This window comes from Syzygium oleosum, unplaced genomic scaffold (assembly GCF_021117445.2).
Source record: "Syzygium oleosum isolate NSW1041296 unplaced genomic scaffold, Sole_v2.1 Sole_v2.16, whole genome shotgun sequence".
In the NCBI taxonomy this organism is placed as follows: domain Eukaryota; kingdom Viridiplantae; phylum Streptophyta; class Magnoliopsida; order Myrtales; family Myrtaceae; genus Syzygium; species Syzygium oleosum.
The window spans coordinates 1,124,939-1,134,127 of NW_026607500.1; positions in this window are offsets into that span (position 1 = coordinate 1,124,939).

A 9,189-nucleotide genomic window follows, 5' to 3' on the forward strand; every position below is an offset into this window, starting at 1 on the left:
CTGCAAGCGTGGGCATGAGCTTGTCCTGAATGGATTCCACCTGCTTTGTGAGATTTTGGATTGCGTTGAGAACCAGCTTCATCTCGTCTTCCATGTTATTAAGACGGACGTTTTCTTCGGCCATTTTTTTGTAACTACCTGTGAAAACGTTGAAATGAATGAGTATAATGCCTAATAAAGAATCATTTCATGACCTAATCATAATATTATTACATATTTTCTTTATTTGCAAAGAAAAAAAATGAGAAAAAAGGTTTTTATTAATATTAACATTAAGGACGGCGTCCCCAGGGTTCGAACCCCGGTCGCCTCGGATCGTTTTCGTTCATCCCCGGATACCACTGGGCGAAGGCCACGGTGGTGTCATTAAGGCGCAAAAAATTTTATTTATAGAATAAAAAGCGGTTCGAGTTATATTAACATTAGTACAACCCATAAATACTTTTAAAGAAGAAAATCAAAACCCCTAAACATAAATACTGGGAAATATAAAAGACAGAGGCTTTTAACAATAGGGTGCCCTTCCCGGATACTCATTCTATAAACGATAGGGAAGCTCCAGTTTCTCGGAGCTGCTTATTTTCACGGACAAGCTCCGCAATAAGTGTATCCCTCATCTCGTCGGTCCCACCATGCCAGAAGCTCTTTCTTAGGAGCGAGGACGAATTGGATATCAGCTCTTCCCATCGCATATAGAATGCAATCAACGGGTGGCCTAACAGTAATAAATCAATTGAATAAGTAGGCCGTATAATAAAATGAGAATGGATAGAATATATACCTTTCCTTGAACCATGGCAATCACAACAACATGCACATGAGGAGTGACGTTCGATTTCTATCTAGACTGGCTCAGCAAAATGAAATTAAAAGGGTGCCTGACCGTCGCAGTCTCGCGTTGGTGTCATGTCCTTTTAACCTCGGTCAAATCGAAAGGAATATCTTATAGTCATGCGAATAGTGGCTAAAGATATTTCTTTACGATTTTTTAGAAATAAATTTCGGGGAAAAGAAAGGCAACCTCTACATCGCGGGCTCGCGTTCGAGGTCGTATCTTTCTTAACACCATCCTAAAATGCCCTATTGCGGCCCAGGTCCGGCAGCGTGGTTGTGTGTGCAACAGTGTAGTGCTAAATCATTAAAGCATGCACAACAATTTATAAACAATCAATTTGAACCTGCAAGAACAAATAACACCTTAATGTCAGGATCATACCTGGAATCCTCGCTACCAAACAAAAATTATTTTGAACAAGATAAAAAAAATTTTTGGCTTAAGTCCACTTTAAAAAAATGCAAATCCCCAGCGGAGTCACCAGTCTGTCGCGACCGACCTCCGCGCTTTTTTTGTCAACATGCGAAAAAAAAAGGGGGGGGGTTTCGCCTGGTACATGCTAAGTCTAGGTTCAGAACTTAACTCGGGCTCTCCCAAGCCCATAGCATATCGCGACTTAGGGTTTAAGTATTTAACATGCAAATGGTTTATACCAAGGAGTCGTCACTAATCGATTTGGGGTGGGTCGATTAGAAACCCAAATAAGGTGATGGGAGAATCACCCTATTCCTGCGAACCAGAAATTAACTGAATTCGGGGACTTGGTTACACTAGTTGGATAACTAATATCCTTTCGGTACCATTTTACCCTGTTCATTTCTGAAAACATTTGTCAGGCAATTTGGATTGATTTTAGGACCTTTCTCCTAACATGTGAGGTGATCAAACGAGTGCATAATCATAAATGATCAGCAGTCAAGATAGATATGCAGCCTTAGGTTCTAGTCCTAACTAAGTCAGATGACATTCAAAACACAACAACTCATGCAATTGTATTTTAATTAAAAACATACATAATAATAACAAGATGGTAATAAAAATAACATGCAGAATACTACCGCGTAACCTCATAGGCTTGTTTAATTTAAACATAGTAATTTATACAATTATAACAACATTGCATAATAATACAACAATAAAACAAAACACTTAGATACATCACATAATTTTAAAAAATTAAAATAATTACATTTTTTTTTAAAAAATTAAAAAAAAGAAGTAAATACAGAAGAAATTTTTTTTTAAATTTTAATTTTTTTTAAAAAAATAAATAATATAATGTAATATTAAAATCGGGTCGGGTCGCGGATCCGGGCCGGGACGGAATCGACCCGGGTCAACGGATCCGACCCAGGGCGTTGACCCCGGTCAGGTCGGTTGATCCGGGTCGGGTCAACCCCGCGTGCACAAACAAGCGGGGACGCCGGCGGAGCCAAAATTGGCCTTCCGCCGGCCAACCCAGACCGGCGCCGGCCCCAAATCCGGCCTCTAGGACCGTCCCCGAGCTTCCTCCGCCGTCCACTTACCGTTCGACGCCCCTCTCGCCGGCCGGCGGCCAAAAAACAAACCAGGCTCCTTGAGACATTTCATCGAGCAGGTGGGGGGCACAACCAAAAACGAGGGACTTCAACCTCTTCCGGCGACCTGGTCGGCTCCGGCGACTGTGGTTCGCCTTTGACAGCAAGTGGGGGCCGGGATTCGCGCGAGACGGCCGGTGCGAGTCCCGGCCAAACCGTGCCAAAAAACAAGGGTGAACAAGGGATGTCGCGGCCGGGAAGGCTCACCTGTCTGCGCTGACTTCCAGGGCGCTTCCGGCTGGTCTAGGGGGCGACGACGACGCTACTGGCTTCCTTCTCGTGGCCGAGGAACCCTCGGTTTGCTCTCACTCTCTCTCTATTCTCTCTCTTCTCTCTTTGTTCTGTTTTTCTCTCAAACGGCCGACCGGCCTCTCTCTCTCTCTCTCTGGCTATATATAGCCAGCGACAACGTTGCCTCCCTGCTTCGTTGCGTCCGCATGACGACGGCCTGCACCGGCCTACTCTGGCCCGCGACTTTCGCGGCCATTTAGGCCAATGCAGAGGGGAGGCCGGCTCTGTGAGTGTAGAAGAAGAAGGAGAGAGAGAGGGAGGCCGGGAAATAGGGAAGACGGGACTGGCCTTAATGGCCAGTCCCTGTGGCGTGCTGCCCCAGCCTTGCTCTGGCTGGATAGGGACGGCTCAGAGCGGCGCCGCCGTGCGTCACCCTGCGGCCAGAACAGGGGCAAACAAGAGAGGCGACAGCGACGCTCGGCGGGGGAGGAAGAAGGAGGAGAAGGGGCTGGGCCGGGCCAGGCCCAGCCGCGAGGAGGAAAAAAAGAAAAAAAGAAAAAGCGGGCTGGGCCGGCGTGGGGGGGAAAAAGAAAAGAAGAAAAGGGCCGGGTCGGCCCGGCCCCGACCCGGCCCGACTCGAATTGTTTTTTTCTTTTTTTTTTAAAAACATTCTAATAGACCCTATTAATATAAAATGTACCTAATTTCTATATGCAATGCATTTAAATAGAAATATTTTTTGTTTTAGGAATTAAAGAAAATTAACTCCTAAATTTTGTGTAATTAATTTTGGGCAATTAAAAATAGGTGTCAACAAAAAGAAAAAACAGAAAAAAGAAAGAAAAAAAGGTAAAAAATGCAAAGGACGAAAATGCCATTCGGTCAAATAGGACAAGCCCTTATTTAATACTGATTTAGCCACTTCAGACCCTTTTTTGAAACAAGTTTAACTTCATGCCCTTATTTGAGAAAACGAGGGCACGTCAGGCCCTTATTTGGAATTTTCCCTCTAATTTGCTAAGTAAGAATTCATGATGAATTTTACTTTAAAATGAGATTTTGCGGAATATAGTGGTGAATATATAAATTATTACCATAGTCATTCGTGCAATTTTATTAAATGAGCGGATGGCAATCTGAATTCATTATGACGTAACAAATCAATAAAATTAGCCATTATTTAGAGATTAGGTTTCATCTCTAAATAAATTAGCCATTCTTATAATAAGTGAACCTTTTCATATAATAAATAATAAAAATTATGCTTAGCATCACGTTTTCTTCCATAGTTCAATTAGTCTTCAAATTGGTAAATTACAATATGAATATTGATTTATAATTAACTTTCCATGTGGGTGGCATTCATAACTGGTAATTGATCAATCAAATATAGGGATGGAAAAAGTTTCCTCAAACAAAACATGGGAAAAGTACAACCCATACGTTGTAACCTTAGGCCTAGTTTGGTACTAACGATGAAGAATCCATGAATAGGATCTTGTTCGAAGTAATCACATTCCACAGATTTTTGCATCATGAATCATTTTCAGGTGTTTGTACTAACTGAAAGTATTTTTTTTTTCGCATTCTCCTTTTTAATAATTCCCCTTTTCTCTCTTCATGCACGCACGCGTGTGTCTACATGGGGTCTAAACCTCATATGCGAGGTTGCAACGTTAGACAATTGCCGTGGGGAATGGCATGCATGATGGTTAGCCGTATGATGGTGGGGGAGAGATGGAGGGATAGAAAGTAGGGGTGAGCATGGTCCGGATGGACGATTCCCATCCTAAAACCAGAAACCGCTCATTAAGGACCGGTTCCAAAAAAATTAGAACTTGGAACCACCCGTGGGTCCATGGAATCGGTCCCACCAGTCAAGGACGGAGACGGAGAGATGGAGACAGAGACAGAGAGCCGGAGACGATAAGGTGAACATCGACCGAAATGAGTGAGAAAGTGAGAGTGAACGTGAGGCGAAAGCAAAAAAAGGTATTTCTCGGCTCAGTGTGAGGTTGTGACTGTCAAGCGAGTTAGGTTTAGTTTAGGGATTTAAGATTTTTATTTTTTTAAATTAAAAAGTAAATAAATATATTATATTATATATTATATTACCGGTCTGGTCCTGGTGGGCGGGTGGGCAGTTTCACACCCGGAACGGGAAATCGAACCGGTTCCGGTCCGGTTCCGGGCGGTCTCGAGCTTTCCGGGCGTTTTCCGATTCTTTTGCACATCCATAATAGAGAGTATTGGTTAAAGGAGAAGAGATTGGGGTTCTTTTGGCCTTGGTGTAAATTTCGTAAAGACAAGGGATGCTTTGGTCGATTGGGGCAAAAGTGGCCCAAATCATTACGGAGATAGTTGAATTGCAATTATTGTAATTGGTTTTGGTAAGTAATCCAATTTGCCATAATTTAAGGAATCTTACTCTCTGAGCCATCCAATTCCATGTTTTTTACTTGGCCAAAAAAAAAATTCCATGTTTTAGATTTCTTTCCGGATATAAAAAGTCTAAGACACTGGACTGTCATTTCTCGAGTAATCTTATTCTTTTTTTTTAAAATGTTATGGAGGCTTATAGTAAAGGAGACAATTTGTAGTATATGTTCAATTTAGTCCCTGATCTATTTGAAAATATTTAATGTCGTTTTTCCATTAATTCAAGTTCATGGACTATATTGAACATTTTTAAATAGTTTAAAGACTAAATTGAACATATACTAAAAATCTAGGGACTACATTGAATAGATTAAAAGTTCAGGGACCAAATTAAACATTAGGCTAAAGTTCAGGGACTACATTAAACAAATTAAAAGTTCAGGGATCAAATTGCATATTAAATCAAAGTTCAAGAACTATTTGTGTCATTTTCCCAAGATTGATTCAACCATGGTTGCCGGCATGTTGTAAAGGTGGTTGTTGTTAAAAGTTTGTCGGTAAAGTTCAGCTATCTCGGTAGTGTACTTTGTGTGTCTACCTTTTCAGCGGCTGTTTTTGGACTCACTTTAAGAATTATGTGAAGAATAATGCATCTTTGAAGACACTGAACACTGAAAGAGTAACCAAGTGTTTTTTCCTTTCTGTTTTAATAATCTAGGGTCACGAACGCAGAGAACCGATTATTTAGAGGCCAATCAAAATCCTGCAAGGGTAATGAACTGGACAGATCTCGGTTTGTGTAGGCGACCTTGATGCATAGCGATTTTCATGTTGTTGATGGTAGTCAAATTAGTGGCATCTAGTTTCTGAACTGAAAATCTCCTAACTCCCCAATCGACCGAGCCAACTCTGAAGGTTTATTCTACTGATACTTTTTTCTTTCCTCGCTTCCTTCTTCTCCTTAATTTGTGTGTCTCGATCACCTCTTTACATTGATTTTTTTAATCCAAACAGTTTTCTCATGACATATATTGTCATATAGGTTTTAATAAAGATACTTGCTTTTGTCACTTGTCTTGATTATTATGTATTATTGGTTCTTTCCATCATAATGATCGGTGGTTACGTTTTAAGAAGCATATGATGCAACTCATCGTTTGTTCCAGAGCTTCAAATGCTTTCCCCAACTAAGGTTGGAATAAAATTATAATAGTCAATCTATCATGTCATTTTGCAAGTCATATCAGAGAACGCGACAAATTTACCATCCAAATTATACTTTGAACAATTTGCCGGTTAAAAAATTAAAGGCAATGGAATCGTATGGAATCATAAGTTGTCGACTCCATTTCTTTAGATGTTCAAGTTAGGCTTGTTCCGAAGACCATTGAGCTTTATTCTCTTTAAATAGCCCATAAAGAGTTCCCACTTCATAAAGAAAAGAAAAGTAAAGAAATGAGGCTAGCCCACAAAGATTATTAATTAAGGGCAAAAGGACACTATAAGTACCATAAGTTGTGTACGGAGATCACTTTGATGCCATAACTTTTTTTCGGATCAATTTGGTGCCAACTTTTTTGAAAAACGATCACTTTAGTGCCAATGCTGACATGGCCGCCGGAAATCTGAGGTGGCTCTTTTTTTTATTAATTTTCGATGCTGACATGGCTCACCAGAAATCTGACGTGACTCTTTTTTTGGCTAGAATTTTGGCCGGAGTCACTAAAGTGATATCTTTTCCTCCGATTTGGCACCAAAGTTATCCGAAAAAAAGTTATGGCACCAAAGTGATCTCCGTATACAACTTATGGCACTTATAGTGTCCTTTTGCCATTAATTAAGTGATGTGATTGTAACTTGGCCAAAAAAATTGTTAAAAACATGTCTCAAGTTTGACCATGAACATGAAACTTTCCTGATATGAGTAGGTCTTCTATTTTAAATATGTATCCTAATTGCAGGAGATTTCCTAAAAAGAAGTTTCCTACTTTAGATCCAACTCTCTTTTATATAAGAAGTGGGCTTTCGTCGTGAAGAGCGTCCAAGAGGAGCTTGTACTTGTAAATCACATCTCAAGTATTGGAAGCCATGAAAATCTTTTGTTAAGATTTTATGTAATTCTTTTTGTGAGATTAAGAGATTGTTTCACGAGGAATTATAAGAGGTAGACACTATGTGAGTTTTGGGTGTATTTGATAGCTAGGAAAACACTGAGAGTGTTTGAGTTACTCGAGTATGGTTGATCTCCATTGTATCGCTTGATCTCTATAGTGGAATTCTTGTGCAGCTCTTCTCACCTATGGACCGAACCACGTAAATCCGGTATCTGATTTATTTCCTTATTCTGTTTATTTTATTGTTCAATCACTTATTTTCGTAATAATTAATATCAGTGGCGGGCTTAACTGTGTTGAAGTAAATCGATGAGGATGGAAGAAGGAAAAGTAAAAATGGATAGATTTGATGGGAAGGATTTCGATTTTTGGAAGATGCAAATTGATGATTACTTGTACTAGAGGAATCTACACTTGCCCATATTTGGGGAGAAGCTAGACTCGATGAAGCAAACTGATTGGTAATTGTTGGATAGAAAAGTATTGGGTGTTATTCGACTGACATTAACTCGTAATGTTGTGTTTATCATCGCGAAAGAGAATACTACTGTGATTTTGATGAAAGCCCTATCGAACATCTACGAGAAGCCCTCTGTGATCGACAAAGTTCACTTGATGCGTCGTCTATTTAACCTAAATATGGGTGAAGATGCTTCGATTGCTAATTATATCAAGGAATTCAATGTGATTGTAAGTCAATTGAGTTCAGTTGGTATTGACTTTAAAATGAGGTACGTGCTTTGATTCTATTATCCTCATTGATTGATAGTTGGAATAATATTGTTACTGAGTATTCGTCGTTTGATGGATGGATTATAGATTATGGTGGTTCGTTTCATGCTACACAAAACATGAATTGATTTACTACTTATCAATACATGGGTAGTAGTGAAGTGCAATTGGGAAACAACACTAAATGCGATGTTGGGGCTATTGATGATGTTAAAATTAGATTGCATAATAGTATCGTGACGACATTGACTAGAGTGAGGCATATTCTAAAATTGAGTAAGAACTTGATTTCCTTAAGTGCCACAGATTCAACTAGTTGTCAATATACATATGAAGTTGTAGTTTTGAAGGTTGTTTGAGGTGTCATGGTGATAATGTGTGGAATCAAGTAGAGTGGCATGTATGAGCTTCAAGGTGAGACAAGGATGGATTTCGCCACAGAGACATTGGATGCATTTGTTCGAGAGTCTAAATTTTGGCATATGCATTTGGGTGAAAGGAATCTACTGAGTGGTTATGTGGATGAGAAATTGAAGTATGCAAGTGCTATGACTTAGGCGAATAGCAAAAAATGTAGTTTAGTACGACTCCAAGAGAAACCACAGAGATTGTAGAGTTGCTTTATTTAGAATAAGTGTCAGATTTATGCTTATAGTTGTAGATGACTACTCGAGGAAGACCTGAGTGTTTGTGCTTAGGAACAAGTTTGATGGTGTTGTTAGGATCATGCAAATAAGTGCTTTGATTAGAAAGGAGACTAGGAAGATGATCAAGCATGTGTGGGCTAACGATAGCATGGAGTTTTGTTGGGAGCTATTAAACGAATTCTACATAAAGGAAGGCATAACAAGACATCGCACTAGTGCTAGTGAACCATAATAGGTTGTAGAGTTAATGACGGTAACATTACTAGAGAAGGCCCATAAAATGCTCTCTAGTGCTAGTATAGCTAGTAAATTTCCAGCCAATGTGCTCACTACGGCGAGCTACCAGATGAATAGATCCCCATCGACCACGATTCAATGTTGACTCCCAAAACAGTGTGGTTATGTAATGTTGTTGATTATTTTATTCTTAAAATATTTGGTTACTTGTGTTATATTCGAGTTAGTAATGGTAAACTTGATAAGAAGACATGAAAGTACATGTTCCTAGGCTATGCATATGGTGAACGGGGTTATCGATTGTGGTGCCCAGAATCAAATTCACATGTCGGCAGTAGAGAAGTTGCATTTGACGAGTATCTAATACTTCTAGGTAGGAGCGTCTATGGTAGTGTTTATATTGATCCATACGGTGTTCAACTCAAGGTGGAGTTGCG